The sequence below is a fragment of the Meles meles genome, chromosome 21 (genome assembly GCF_922984935.1).
Source record: "Meles meles chromosome 21, mMelMel3.1 paternal haplotype, whole genome shotgun sequence".
Classification (NCBI taxonomy): Eukaryota; Metazoa; Chordata; class Mammalia; order Carnivora; family Mustelidae; genus Meles; species Meles meles.
The window spans coordinates 5,157,071-5,174,068 of record NC_060086.1 but is presented as its reverse complement, the minus strand read 5'-3'; positions in this window follow the sequence as shown (position 1 = coordinate 5,174,068).

Here is a 16,998-nt window from a genome sequence, read left to right as displayed (position 1 = left end):
GCAGCAGATATCCCCTGGAAAGCAACCTACAGATCGCTTGGGGAAGCTTCAAAGTAAAGCACAGGTCATCCTGATGATGCCAACAGACTTTCCAAGGGTGTTCAGTGTGTAGAGCTTTAGAGAGTTAATATCCAGATTCTCATCATACATACATATTCTTTGCTAAAACTGCTTTAACTGAGAATTCACCTGCCCTAGAGGTGACATGGATTCAGTCCTCACTTTCCCTTAAAAAGTCACCTCTCTGGGGCACCTGGGTGGCTCAGATGGTTAAGCATCTGCCTTCGGCTCGGGTTGTGATCTTGGGGGTCCCAGAATTGAGTCCTGCATCTGGCTTCCTGCTCGGTGGGGAGTTGTAGGCTTCCCCTTCCCCCTGTGCTCCTCCCCCCAACTCTTGCTCTCTCTGAAATAAATAGTGTCTTTTTTTTTTTTTTTAAAGTCACCTTTCTCGCTTTGTACAAAAGACAGACAGGCTTCTCACCCATCCCCCTTCCTACTAAAGTGTATTCCTTTATGCAGGGTGGGGAACTTTCTGGGCTTTTGAACAAAGGGGAATTTAAAATGCTGGTCTTCAGGTTGGAAAAACAGAGCTCTAACAAATACAAGACAAGACCTTTCCAAGTTACGTAGTTTCTGATTTCTCTGCTTTCAATTTGAGGATTCAATTACATTGCGAACTGGCAGATCATTAGAATTCGTTTTTATGGTATATCAAAATGAGCATTTTGCAGATAATCTTAAATAAATTGTTGTCATTGGTTTTTGTTTCTGTTTGTTGTTTTTTTTTTAATTCCACTCCATTGACTCATTTAAGGACATGAGTTTTCTCAGCACCAAAAATAAATAAAAATTGAAAGTGGTAATAAAATATACACCAGCTCTTTTCATATAAGGAATAAGTAATCTTTATTCATAAATGCATGAACCACATGAAAACTTTCCTTTCTGTCTCATCAAGATTGATTTCTAATCATACATTTCTGTTTGGTAATGATCACAATATGTTATATATTTTTATTGTCTGGGTACATTGGATATAATAATAATTACACTGTTTGTAGCTCAGTCCACATTTAAAAAAATAAATCTTGGGCCATAAAAAACTAAAAACAATTTCAGTTTATATACAAAGGAAGAGGAGAACAACTTTGGTCATCTAGGAACTGACCTTGAAGTTGTCGGAGAACCGGTCCAAGAGCTGGTCTGGAGCTCGCAGTCAGCCCATGGTGTCCTCCTGGGGGAGATCAGCAACCACAGACATCAACCAGCATCCAAGGGGTGTCCAATGCTCTGTGCTTTGTAACGATGATACAGGGAGACGGAAAAATAAGAACAAGCAAACAAACAAACAAAACACAATTTCAGAATCTTATCTAAGCACAGACAAAACCAAAATGTCTTAGTTGGTTCAGGCTGGGTGGTATAAACAGCAAATATCGATTTCTCACAATTCTGGATTCTGGTCAGTTCAAGATCAGGGCACTGGCAGATCCAGAGTCTCGCAAGGACCCACTTCCTGGTTCAAGATGGCCATCTTGTCCGTGTCCTCACATGGCCGAAGGGGTGAGAGGACCCACTTCTTGGTTCAAGATGGCCGTCTTCTCTGTGTCCTCACATGGCCGAAGGTGTGAGAGGACCCACTTCCTGGTTTAAGATGACCATCTTCTCTGTGTCCTCACATGGCCGAAGGGGTGAGAGGACCCACTTCCTGGTTCAAGATGGCTGTCTTCTCCATGTTCTCACATGGCCAAAAGGGTGAGAGAATTCCCTGGGGTCCCTTCTTAAGAGCACAGATCCCACTAAGGAGGGCTCCGCCCTCATGACCTAACCTCCTTCCAGAGGACCCTCCCTCCCTTCCAATATCATCACAGAGGGAATTAAGACTTTTGGGGACACGATCTATAGCACAAAGTTACTACAGAAACTACAAAATACCATACCACCCTACCCCAGCTAATATGAGTGACTGTTGTTTCTTTGCCAGTTACTGTTTTAACCATGCCCTTGTTTAACCATGACCTTGAAGTTCCCAGGTAAGGAGACTGCCAGATAAGATTTATTAAGGCAACCCATCCTAGACTTGGCCCCATTTTCTGCCAGCATTTCATCCAGAGTAAAGGTTGTCTCATTTAGCTCTCCCCAATTACCTACCCAAGGTCCAAATCCTATAATAAGTCCTTTCTACCATCTTCTTACTGAGAATCGAAGCACTTCAGCAGAGGGTACATTCTCCCTTGCTACAATGAGCAAGAAACCCAATGTGTCCAGCTGGAAGTGTGTGCCCTGTGGTGTATGGCTGGAGGGCATTGACAGGATGGGATGTGCCACCAAGATCCAGTTGAAGTCCTCACTGCCCTGGGTGGAAAGCCTGGACCCAGTGCTGTTGTTCCCATCTGAGACCCACTGTGTCTCTCCCTTTTGGAGATGCCCCTCCGTATGCACGCCTGAAGAGATAAGTTCGTGCTATGTTGAGCTCCAATATTGTGTTAAATATGCCAGCATTGGGTTTATCATGTTTATTTGATCATATTTACATTATTCTTTGATGAAATTGTTTTCCAGTCTTCTAACACCTGCTCCTGGCCTGTCTGCTTGTCTAATGGCTTAGAGGGGGTTCTTTGTCTATAATGGGAAATGTCTACAGGGAGAATGTGTTAGTGAGGGTCCAACCAGAGAAACAGAGCCAGTAGGAGAGATCTGTATTAAAAGATTTATTGCAATGAATTGGCTTATATGATTGTGAGGGCCTGAGTAGGCAAGTCCAAAATCCAGAGTGCAGGCCATCAGGGAGGCAGGCTGGAACTCTCCGGAGTCTGCCGAAGTTTCTAGCCACAGGCAAGTTTCTTCCTCAGGGGAGCCTCAGCTCTGCTTTGCAGACTTTCCAACTGCTCCAATCAGGCCGATTGAGATTATGTGGGATAATCTCTTTCACTTAAAGCATCTGATTATGAACTTCAATCGTATCTACAAAACGTCTTCACAGCAATATTTAGTTTAATGTTCGACTGACTGGCGAACTGGATGGTGGCCTGGCCAGAGTGACACATGATGTCGACCATCACAGCAGAAGTTGGGAAGTGGGCTGATAAATCTATACCCAAGTTGGATCCAGGGGCTGAAGGATTCATGGTGTCCCCTGAGGCACGGCATCTTCCGTAGACCGACTTGGACTTGGATTGCCATTTTAGAACTGTATAAGGACATTCCCTCAGACCTGTCTTGGTGTTTCTGAGAATTTTGTTTATTTCTGTCTGCCTAGAATCAGGAGTTTTGTCTGCTCCCCAAAGATGGCTGGGTGATGACTGCCTTTGGCCAGGACCCAGAGCCGTGAAATTATACAAACACCCACGGATGGATCCTAGCAGCTCCGAGGCACTCCTCCATCTACACCGTGCCCCTCCCCCACAGACCCTGTACCCCTCCCCCATCTACACCGTGTCTCCCCCATTTACACTGTGTCTCTCCTCCATCTACACCACATCATCTCTCCCCCATCTGCACTGTGCCTCTCTCCCGTCTACACTGTCTCTCTCCCATCTACACTGTGCCTCTCCCCCATTTACACTGTGTCTCTCCTCCATCTACACCATATCTCTCCCCCATCTACACTGCGTCCTCTCCTCCATCTACACCATATCTCTCCCCCATCTACATTGTGCCTCTCTCCCGTCTACACTGTCTCTCCCCCATCTACACTGTGCCTCTCCCCCGTCTACACTGTCTCTCTCCCATCTACACTGTGCCTCTCCCCCATTTACACTGTGTCTCTCCTCCATCTACACCATATCTCTCCCCCATCTACACTGCGTCCTCTCCTCCATCTACACCACATCTCTCCCCCATGTACTCTGTGCCTCTCTCCCATCTACACTGTCTCTCCCCCATCTACACTGTGCCTCTCCCCCATCTACAGTGTCTCTCCTCCATCTACACCATATCTCTCCCCCATCTACACTGTGCCTCTCCCCTGTCTACACTGGGTCTCCTCCATTTACACTGTGTGTCGCCCAGGCCAAACCCACTTCCTCTTGTCTCCTCACTGTCATGCTAACTTGCATGCTTACCTCATTAACTGCGCCATTTCACCCGGGAACACTCAAAATTGCAGTGGCCGTGATGGGGAGCTTTTGAAAGGCGCGAGAGTATTCATTTGAAAGGTACCTTCAAACAAAGCAAAGAAATCCTCAAGAGGAGGTCACTTGTCTTGTTTTTCCACCAGAGAGAGCATCTTGTTTAACCCAGAAGTCATGCCTCCTCCCTTTCAGTACTTGGGGATTAGTGACTGCTGAACTTTTAATTATTTGGGCTGACAAAACTGTCAAATGCACAGACGTTCTACTGAGTCCCGTTGCATGCCACTCTCTTTGAACATATATGTCAAAATCCTCATCTACATCTAGACCTACTGTCTTCTCTCTGGAGAGAAGATACAATCAGCATCATGTGGTGATAATTTTGTATTTGCCTGGAGTTGGCTGCCTTTTCTCTTTCTTTTTCTCTCTGTCTCGGTTCTTCTGTCTCTCCATCTCCCTGCCTGTCTCTTTCTCTGTCTCTGTCTCTCTTTTTTTTTCTCTCTCTCAGGAAAAAAGAGGTTAAAAATTTTAAACAAAAAAATGTTCAGTTGCTGTATCTACCCCAGATAAACACTCAATAACATCTTAAAAGAAAAAAAAATGTTATTATGCAGTGTTTTTCTTTGTGGACCCCCAAAAGTGTATTTTATATAGTGGCCTTTGTTATTCTGGCTATGAGGTTGGAATAAAATGGCTTTAGCTCTAGGATAAAACAAGAGTTTGGAGCATGATCCAGTCCTTAAAAATTAGTTGACCCAGGGCGCCTGGGTGGCTCAGTGGGTTAAAGCCTCTGCCTTCAGCTCAGGTCTGATCTCAGGGTCCTGGGATCGAGTCCCGCATTGGGCTCTCTGCTCAGCGGGGAGCATGCTTCCCTTCCTCTCTCTCTGCCTGCCTCTCTGTCTACTTGTGATCTCTATCTGTCAAATAAATAAATAAAATCTTTAAAAACAAAAACAAAAAAATTATTGACCCTATAAAAATACTTGTGTCAGTACAGAATTAAATGTCTCATATTTTAACTTTCTAAGCTGCCTGTGTTGGTTTTACGAGTTCGTTAGGTTACTGCTGGCTCCATAGCTTATTTAAAATTAAGCATTTACACACATCAAATTACGTTCGTGAAAATAAACTGATGATAATGGATATGTCTTCAGAGTATTTAATTGTGTGCACCTTTCACAATACTACAAATTGTAAGGATTTAGCGTATTAGCCAAATTGTATTTTTTAGGACCATAACTAGTTTTAAGACATTAGACAAAACTTGAAATTAATTAATAAACAATTTTTGGATGCCCGGATAGTGGTTTTTTTTTAAGATTTTATTTATTTATTTGACAGATAGAGATCACAAGTAGGCAGAGAAGCAGACAGAGAGAGAGGGGGAAGCAGACTCCCCGCTGAGCAGAGAGCCCGATGCAGAGCTCGATCCCAGGACCCTGAGATCATGACCAGAGCCAAAGGCAGAGGCCTTAACCCAGTGAGCCACCCAGGTGCCCCGCATGCCCGGATAGTTTTTAATTAAGGAACAACTATGAAACATTGGTCATCAAACATAATTTATCCTGATTTCTTAAAACAGCAATAGGTTAACAAATTGTTTTTGTCACAATTGTAGTGATTGTAACAATTTTACGCTTATTGTTTCTGGATGGTTTTATATATTAACATTTTTTATTCATTTATTGTTTTGCTATCAAAATTATTAAAATGATGTGATACATTTTTTTAAAGGGTATAAACAGCTCTTGATTTTCTATAATCAAGTTTTCTCTTTTGTCTGGAGAAAAGCAACCTCTTTGGGGAAGTATTCACACCTTTTTCACATCTTCTAGAGTCTTTTTTTGGATATCTCTGTTTAATTCTATGTTTTGGTGCATCCTACTTTAAAAAAAAACAACAACTAAAATTGCCAAGAGATTCTGCAATGCAGAGCTGAATTTACCATTGACATTTGGGCTTCTCACAGAGATTAAATCAGTTGAGATGCCTAAGTTAATTCCCCTTAGCAAAACCTACTAACTCCCAAATGACAGAAAAGCAAATGTATATATAGATGTACACACATATACATGTACACACAATAGATGTACACACAATAGATGTACACATATAGATGTACACACAATAGATGTACACACAATAGATGTACACACAATAGATGTACACACATATAGATGTACACACAATAGGTGTACACACAATAGATGTACACACAATAGATGTACACACAATAGATGTACACACGTATAGATGTACACACAATAGGTGTACACACAATAGATGTACACACAATAGATGTACACACATATAGATGTACACACAATAGATGTACATATAATAGATGTACACACATATAGATGTACACACAATAGATGTACACACATATAGATGTACACACAATAGATGTACACACATATAGATGTACACACAATAGATGTACACACATATAGATGTACACACAATAGATGTGTATATATATATATATATATATATATATATATATATACCATAAGAGGCAAATGGTCTGGGTTAATCCATGGCTTAAATGATTTAAAAACAACAAAGATTTCTGGAGCACAGCAGGAACCCCTAGGAAATGGACAAAGAATTGATTCCCTCCTGTTGTGATAAATGACACTTATATTCCCAATACAGCCTGTGCCCCATTGGGACTCTACTTCCGAAGTGATTATCAGGCTCATAGCTGCCTGTTTTCCTCCAACTACCTGTGTGCTTGGGTGTGATTCCTCAAGAATACGAGCTGTTGAAGACCAGCCCCCTCAGGAACTTCCAGCATGAAGCCAGCATGGGACACTCCAAGAGGGGAAAACTGATGCCCTCACCCCTGCAAACTCTCCTGACTGCAATCTCCAGGGTGACCTGAAACTTGTTGTGGACCCCAGCAGATGTCATAAATAACTCACTGTCTACCCTGGATACCTAGTAAACACGTCTCAATTCATTAGCCAGAGTCCCCGTGAAAGATCATGTAATGCTTGATTTCCTCCAAGCTTGAGGTCTCTAAGTAAACACTACAGGGCAAGTTTCAAGACAAGTCTAGAAGAAACCACCTGGGGCTCTAAAACAGGCCCTGCTGGATTCTAGGATATGTTTTCCTTGCCTGGGGTTTATGGTCTAGACCTCTTGCTTGGAGACCTACGAGGACTAATAATCATGTGGTTTCTGGTAACTGGCTGTGTTACAATTGGCTGATGTATCTGGTCCAGAGTCTTTAAGTCTCCTGGGCAGCCACTGTCCTATCAGATGGTTCAACAACTCATTTTACAACGGAGAAGAGGGATCAACCCTAGTCTATCTACTGGCGAGATGCAGGAGACACCTTCTCGATGATGGCAGCAAACTCTCTCATCATGAATTAATATCCTGTGGTCTGACTTCATCTGTCCTTGCCTAAAAGAAGGGGCCCAGAAAGTGAAAAGCATTCCCTGATTCACAGGGAAACTGTGGTTATTAGGCACTGACATGTGCTCACAGCTAGACATGCTGTGCTCCTGTTGGATATGAACAGTTTCACCAAGCATCAACATCAGACAAAGTTAGGGGTGATCATGGCTAAGTAAAACAATAACCAAGATCAGCTCATGATTTCATTGAAGCAAAGGGAAAAAGTCACTGTGCAAACTAGAGAAATGCAAACCCATCCCCTCCCAGCTAATAGGAGTGACTTACCATTATAAGCCTTCACGTTACTCACCCCCATCCATGTAACATTAAGATAAAACCCATCGAAGGGAGGAGTCAAGATGGCGGAGAAGTAGCAGCCTGAGACTACATCAGGTAGCAGGAGATCAGCTCGATAGCTTATCTAAACATTGCAAACACCTACAAATCCAACGGGAGAGCGAAGAGAAGAAGAACAGCAACTCTAGAAACAGAAAATCAACCACTTTCTGAAAGGTAGGACTGGCGGAGAAGTGAATCTAAAACGACGGGAAGATAGACCGCGGGGGGAGGGGCCGGCTCCCGGCAAGCGGCGGAGGAACGGAGCACAAAATCAGGACTTTTAAAAGTCTGTTCCACTGAGGGACATTGCTCCAGGGGCTAAACCGGGGTGAAGCCCACGCGGGGCCAGCGTGGCCCCAGGCCCCGCAGGGTCACAGAAGGATCGGGGGTGTCAGAGTGTCGGAGAGCTCGCAGCTATTAGAACGGAGAAGCCAGCTGCCAAGACAGAGCCGAGGACTGAACTCTCAGCTCGGGGTTACCTTGAACTGGTCGCGGGCTGGGTGAGCTCCGAGCGCGGCTAGAGGCTGGGGATACGGGAGTGATTGGGTGCTGTCCTCTGGGGGCGCACTGAGGAGTGGGGCCCCAGGCTCTCGGCTCCTCCGGGCCGGAGACTGGGAGGCCGCCATTTTCATTCCCGTCCTCCGGAACTCTACGGAAAGCGTTCAGGGAACAGAAGCTCCCAAAAGCGAACCCGAGCCGATTACTTAGTCCGGCCGCCGGTAAGGGCGGTGCAATCCCGCCTCGGGCAAAGACACTTGAGAGTCACTACAACAGGCCCCTCCCCCAGAAGATCAACAAAATATCCAGCCAGAACGAATTTCATCTATCAAGGAGAAAGCAGATTCAATTCCTAAGACAGCAGAGCAATTCCAGAGGAGGAGAAAGCAAAGCACGGAACTCATGGCTTTCTCCCCATGATTCGTTAGTCTTGCGGCTACTTCAATTTTTTTTTCTTTTTTCAATTTTTTTTCTTTTTTCAATTTTTTTTTCTTTTTTCTTTTTTCTTCTTCTGCTAAATTTTTTAAAACTTTTACCCTTTTCTTTTTTAACATTTTTTGACTAGTTCATCTAAATATATATATTTTTCTTTCTTTTTTGTATTTTTTTATTTTTTTTATTTTTTAAATTTTTTTCTTTCTTTTTTTTTTTTTTTTTTTCTTTTTTCTTTTCTTTTTTTTTCAGAAGCTGTTTTATCCCCTTTCTCCCCCCCACAATTTGGGGTCTCTTCTCATTTGGTTACAGCGCATTTTTCCGGGGTCTTTGCCACCCTTTTAGTAGTTTATTTGCTCCTTCATATCCTCTTATCTGGACAAAATGACAAGGCGGAAAAAATCACCACAAACAAAAGAACAAGAGACAGTACCGAAGGCTAGGGACCTAATCAACACAGACATGGGTAATATGTCAGATCAAGAGTTCAGAATGACGATTCTGAACATTCTAGCCCGGCTCGAAAAAGGCATGGAAGATATTAGAGAAACCCTCTCTGGAGATATTAAAGCCCTTTCTGGAGAAATTAAAGAACTAAAATCTAACCAAGTTGAAATCAAAAAAGCTATTAATGAGGTGCAATCAAAAATGGAGGCTCTCACTGCTAGGATCAATGAGGCAGAAGAAAGAATTAGTGATATAGAAGACCAAATGACAGAGAATAAGGAAGCCGAGCAAAAGAGGGACAAACAGCTACTGGACCATGAGGGGAGAATTCGAGAGATAAGTGACACCATAAGACGAAACAACATTAGAATAATTGGGATTCCAGAAGAAGAAGAAACAGAGAGGGGAGCAGAAGGTCTATTGGAGAGAATCATTGGAGAGAATTTCCCTAATATGGCAAAGGGAACAAGCATCAAAATCCAGGAGATGCAGAGAACCCCCCTCAAAGTCAACAAGAATAGGTCCACACCCCGTCACCTAATAGTAAAATTTACAAGTCTTAGTGACAAAGAGAAAATCCTGAAAGCAGCCCGAGAAAAGAAGTCTGTAACATACAATGGTAAAAATATTAGATTGGCAGCAGACTTATCCACAGAGACCTGGCAGGCCAGAAAGAGCTGGCATGATATATTCAGAGCACTCAACGAGAAAAACATGCAGCCAAGAATACTCTATCCAGCTAGGCTATCATTGAAAATAGAAGGAGAGATCAAAAGCTTCCAGGACAAACAAAAACTGAAAGAATTTGCAAACACCAAACCAGCTCTACAGGAAATATTGAAAGGGGTCCTCTAAGCAAAGAGAGAGCCTAAAAGTAGTAGATCAGAAAGGTACAGAGACAATATACAGTAACAGTCACCTTACAGGCTAATAATGGCACTAAATTCATATCTCTCAATAGTTACCCTGAATGTTAATGGGCTAAATGCCCCAATCAAAAGACACAGGGTATCAGAATGGATAAAAAAACAAAACCCATCAGTATGTTGCCTACAAGAAACTCATTTTAGACGCGAAGACACCTCCAGATTTAAAGTGAGGGGGTGGAAAACAATTTACCATGCTAATGGGCATCAGAAGAAAGCTGGAGTGGCAATCCTTATATCAGATCAATTAGATTTTAAGCCAAAGACTATAATAAGAGATGAGGAAGGACACTATATCCTACTCAAAGGGTCTGTCCAACAAGAAGATCTAACAATTTTAAATATCTATGCCCCTAACGTGGGAGCAGCCAACTATATCAACCAATTAATAACAAAATCAAAGAAACACATCAATAATAATACAATAATAGTAGGGGACTTGAACACTCCCCTCACTGAAATGGACAGATCATCCAAGCAAAAGATCAACAAGGAAATAAAGGCCTTAAATGACACACTGGACCAGATGGACATCACAGATATATTCAGAACATTTCATCCCAAAGCAACAGAATACACATTCTTCTCTAGTGCACATGGAACCTTCTCCAGAATAGATCACATCCTGGGTCACAAATCAGGTCTCAACCGGTATCAAAAGATTAGGATCATTCCCTGCATATTTTCAGACCACAATGCTCTGAAGCTAGAACTCAATCACAAGAGGAAAGCTGGAAAGAACCCAAATACATGGAGACTAAACAGCATCCTTCTAAAGAATGAATGGGTTAACCAGGAAATTAAAGAAGAATTGAAAAAATTCATGGAAACAAATGATAATGAAAACACAACAGTTCAAAATCTGTGGGACACAGCAAAGGCAGTCCTGAGAGGAAAATATATAGCGGTACAAGCCTTTCTCAAGAAACAAGAAAGGTCTCAAGTACACAACCTAACCCTACACGTAAAGGAGCTGGAGAAAGAACAAGAAAGAAACCCTAAACCCAGCAGGAGAAGAGAAATCATAAAGATCAGAGCAGAAATCAATGAAATAGAAACCAAAAAAACAATAGAAAAAATCAATGAAACTAGGAGCTGGTTCTTTGAAAGAATCAATAAGATTGATAAACCCCTGGCCAGACTCATCAAAAAGAAAAGAGAAAGGACCCAAATCAATAAAATCATGAATGAAAGAGGAGAGATCACAACTAACACCAAAGAAATACAGACAATTATAAGAACATACTATGAGCAACTTTACGCCAACAAATTGGACAATCTGGAAGAAATGGATGCATTCCTAGAGACATATAAACTACCACAACTGAACCAGGAAGAAATAGAAAACCTGAACAGGCCCATAACCAGTAAGGAGATTGAAACAGTCATCAAAAATCTCCAAACAAACAAAAGCCCAGGGCCAGACGGCTTCCCAGGGGAATTCTACCAAACATTTAAAGAAGAACTCATTCCTATTCTCCTGAAACTGTTCCAAAAAATAGAAATGGAAGGAAAACTTCCAAACTCATTTTATGAGGCCAGCATCACCTTGATCCCAAAACCAGACAAGGATCCCACCAAAAAAGAGAACTACAGACCAATATCCTTGATGAACACAGACGCAAAAATTCTCGCCAAAATACTAGCCAATAGGATTCAACAGTACATTAAAAGGATTATTCACCATGATCAAGTGGGATTTATTCCAGGGCTGCAGGGTTGGTTCAACATCCGCAAATCAATCAATGTGATAGAACACATTAATAAAAGAAAGAACAAGAACCATATGATACTCTCCATAGATGCTGAAAAAGCATTTGACAAAGTACAGCATCCCTTCCTGATCAAAACTCTTCAAAGTGTAGGGATAGAGGGCACATACCTCAATATTATCAAAGCCATCTATGAAAAACCCACCGCAAATATCATTCTCAATGGAGAAAAACTGAAAGCTTTTCCGTTAAGGTCAGGAACACGGCAGGGATGTCCATTATCACCACTGCTATTCAACATAGTACTAGAAGTCCTAGCCTCAGCAATCAGACAACAAAAAGAAATTAAAGGCATCCAAATTGGTAAAGAAGAAGTCAAACTATCACTCTTCGCAGATGATATGATACTATATGTGGAAAACCCAAAAGACTCCACTCCAAAACTGCTAGAACTTGTTCAGGAATTCAGTAAAGTGTCAGGATATAAAATCAATGCACAGAAATCAGTTGCATTTCTGTACACCAACAACAAGACTGAAGAAAGAGAAATTAAGGAGTCAATCCCATTTACAATTGTACCCAAAACTATAAGATACCTAGGAATAAACCTAACCAAAGAGACTAAGAATCTATACACAGAAAATTATAAAGTACTCATGAAAGAAATTGAGGAAGACACAAAAAAAATGGAAAAATGTTCCATGCTCCTGGATTGGAAGAATAAATATTGTGAAAATGTCTATGCTACCTAAAGCAATCTACACATTTAATGCAATCCCTATCAAAATACCATCCATTTTTTTCAAAGAAATGGAACAAATAATCCTAAAATTTATATGGAACCAGAAAAGACCTCGAATAGCCAAAGGAATATTGAAGAACAAAGCCAAAGTTGGTGGCATCACAATTCCGGACTTCAAGCTCTATTACAAAGCTGTCATCATCAAGACAGCATGGTACTGGCACAAAAACAGACACATAGATCAGTGGAACAGAATAGAGAGCCCAGAAATCGACCCTCAACTCTATGGTCAACTAATCTTCGACAAAGCAGGAAAGAATGTCCAATGGAAAAAAGACAGCCTCTTCAATAAATGGTGCTGGGAAAATTGGACAGCCACATGCAGAAAAATGAAATTGGACCACTTCCTTACACCACACACAAAAATAGACTCCAAATGGTTGAAGGACCTCAATGTGAGAAAGGAATCCATCAAAATCCTTGAGGAGAATGCAGGCAGCAACCTCTTCGACCTCAGCCGTAGCAACATCTTCCTAGGAACAACGGCAAAGGCAAGGGAAGCAAGGGCAAAAATGAACTGTTGGGATTTCATCAAGATCAAAAGCTTTTGCACAGCAAAGGAAACAGTTAACAAAACCAAAAGACAACTGACAGAATGGGAGAAGATATTTGCAAACGACATATCAGATAAAGGGCTAGTATCCAAAATCTATAAGGAACTTAGCAAACTCAACACCCAAAGAACAAACAATCCAATCAAGAAATGGGCAGAGGACATGAACAGACATTTCTGCAAAGAAGACATCCAGATGGCCAACAGACACATGAAAAAGTGCTCCACGTCACTCGCCATCAGGGAAATACAAATCAAAACCACAATGAGATATCACCTCACACCAGTCAGAATGGCTAAAATGAACAAGTCAGGAAATGACAGATGCTGGAGAGGATGTGGAGAAAGGGGAACCCTCCTCCACTGTTGGTGGGAATGCAAGCTGGTGCAACCACTCTGGAAAACAGCATGGAGGTTCCTCAAAATGTTGAAAATAGAACTACCCTATGACCCAGCAATTGCACTACTGGGTATTTACCCTAAAGATACAAACATAGTGATCCGAAGGGGCACGTGTACCCGAATGTTTATAGCAGCAATGTCTACAATAGCCAGACTATGGAAAGAACCTAGATGTCCATCAACAGATGAATGGATCAAGAAGATGTGGTATATATACACAATGGAATACTATGCAGCCATCAAAAGAAATGAAATCTTGCCATTTGCGACGATGTGGATGGAACTAGAGCGTATCATGCTTAGTGAAATAAGTCAATCGGAGAAAGACAACTATCATATGATCTCCCTGATATGAGGACATGGAGAAGCAACATGGGGGGGTAGGAGATAGGAGAAGAATAAATGAAACAAGATGGGATTGGGAGGGAGACAAACCATAAATGACTCTTAATCTCACAAAACAAACTGGGGGTTGCTGCGGGGAGGTGGGATTGGGGGAGGGGGAGCGGGCTATGGACATTGGGGAGGGGAAGCGAACCATAAGAGACTATGGACTCTGAAAAACAACCTGAGGGTTTTGAAGGGTCAGGGGTGGGAGGTTGGGGCAACCTGAGGGTTTTGAAGGGTCAGGGGTGGGAGGTTGGGGGAACAGGTGGTGGGTAATGGAGAGGGCACGTTTTGCATGGAGCACTGGGTGTTGTGCAAAAAGAATGAATACTGTTACGCTGAAAAAATAAATAAAATGAGAAAAAAAAAAAAAAAGATAAAACCCATCATCGAATTGCCCCTGCTTCCTGAAAGCATCCAATCCAGAGAGAAGCCAAGCTCCCAGGAACTCTCCCCCAATGACTTAAAGTCCAAATCATATAATCAATCCTTTCTAGAACCCTCGTACTCAGATGCCCAGTGGTTCCCCATGGTGTGCACTCTCCCAGGTTTCTCCCTGAAACCTGATTTGTTTAATGCCAGGTGCATTCTGGTTGGCCTTTGTCTAGAGGTCATTTAAAGTACAAATTTTTGTTGCAGAAAAAGATAATAAGAGAATTAATAGCTTCTGTATACCAAAGGAAACAGTTGACAAAACAAAGAGGTAACCCACAGAATGGGAGAAGATATTTGCAAATGACACTACAGATAAAGGGCTAGTATCCAAGATCTAGAGAGAATTTCTCAAAATAAACACCCAAAAAACACATAATCAAGTCAAAGAAATGGGCAGAAGACATGAACAGACACTTCTCCGAAGAAGACATATGAATGGCTAACACACACATGAAAAATGTTCAACATCATTAGCCATCAGGGAAATTTATATCAAAACCACATTGAGATACCAGCTTACACCAGTTAGAATGGCCAAAGTTGACAAGAAAAGAAACAACAAATGTTGGAGAGGTTGTGGAGAAAGGAAACCCTCTTACACTGTTGGGAATGCAAGGTGGTATAGTCACTTTGGAAAACAGTGAGGATGTTCCTCAAAAAGTTAAAATAGAGCTACCTTATGATCCAGCAATTACACTCCTGGGTATTTACCCTAAAGATATAGATCTAGTGAAAAGAAGGGGTACATGCACCCCAATGTTAATAGCAGCAATGTCCACAATAGCCAAACTGTGGGAAGAGTTGAGATGTCCTTTAAGAGACGAATGGATAAGGAAGATGTGGTCCATATACACTATGGAGTATTATGCCTCCATCAGAAAGGATGAATCCTCACCTTTTGAATCAACATGGACAGGACTGGAGGAGATTATGCTGAGTGAAATAAGTCAAGCAGAGAAAGAAAATTATGTTAAGGTTTCACTTATTTGTGGAACATAAGGGATAGCATGGGGGATATTAGGAGAAAGAAGAGAAAAATGAAGGAAAATCAGAGTGGGAGATGAACCTTGAGAGACTATGGACTCCAAGAAAGAAACTGAGGGCTTCAGAGGGGAGGGGGACGGAGGGATGGGTGAGCCTTGTGACAGGTATTAAGGAGGACACGTATTGCATGGAGCACTGGGTGTTATAAGCAAACAACGAATCATGGAACACCATATAAAAAACTAATGAAGTACTGTATGGTAACAAACATAACGTAACATTAAAAATAATAATAAAAATAAAGGCATACACACAAAATAAGAGACCTAATAAAAGTCTTTCAAGCTCAAACTATTAGGATAAAATCCAGTGTGTGGGATCAAGAATAGAATGGAAATACAGGCTCAGTAAAGGAAACCTTCAATGTTCTTACCACAAAAGGAAAGCTTATTTGTGCATTTTAAAAATGGATGATGTTACGTATCAGTGTTATGATATGTAGATGTCCTTGGATGCTTTTAAAAGAAGGTAGTCATTGGGGTTGCCTGGGTGGCTCAGTCATTAAACATCTACCTCCAGCTCAGGTCATGACCCCAGGGTCCTGGGTTGGACCCCTGCATTGATCTTCCTGCTCAGCAGGGAGTCTGCTCTCTTTCTCCCTCTGCTTCTCTCTCTCCTTCTCAAATAAATTAAATTAAAAAAAATTTTAAAGGGTGTCACTTTTTACATTTTTTATTTGATTAAAAAATTTTTTTTCAAGTAGGCTCCACACCCAGTGTGGGGCTTGAACCTACAACCTTGCGATCAAGAGTTGTATGCTCTACCTACTAAGCCAACTAGATGCCCTGTAATTATTTTATTTTTTCAATGACAATGTTTATAGTTCAGTGGTAATTATATCCTTTGCAATTATGTATACTCATGATGAAAATATTTAGATATTAATTTAAACATGTATACATTGATCGATTTGCAAATGTTGAACCACACTTGCATCCAGGGATAAATCCCACCTGGTCATGGTGGATAATCTTTTTAATGTGCTGCTGGATCCTATTCACTAGGATCTTCTTGAAAATCTTGGCATCCATATTCATCAGGGACATTGGTCTGAAATTCTCCTTTTTGGTGGGGTCTTTGCCTGGTTTGGGGATCAGGGTAATGCCGGCTTCATAGAAATAGTGGAAGTTTTCCTTCTGTTTCTATTTTTTGAAATAGCTTCAGGAGAATAGGTATTATTTCTTCCTTGAATGTTTGGTAGAATTCTCCAGGGAATCCATCAGGTCCTGGACTCTTGTTTTTGGGGGAGGTTTTTGATCACTGCTTCGATCTCATTACTACATATTGGTCTATTCAGGTTGTCAATTTCTTCCTGGTTCAGTTTTGGAAGTTTATAGGTTTCCAGGAATGCATCTATTTCTTCTAGGTTGCTTAACTTACTGTCATATAACTGTTGATAATAATTTCTTATGATTGTTTCTATTTCCTTGGTGTTAGTCATGATCTCTCCCCTTTCATTCATAATTTTATTAATTTGGGTCCTCTCTCTCTTCTTTTGGATTAGTTTGGACAGTGGCTTATCAATCTTATTCTTTCAAAA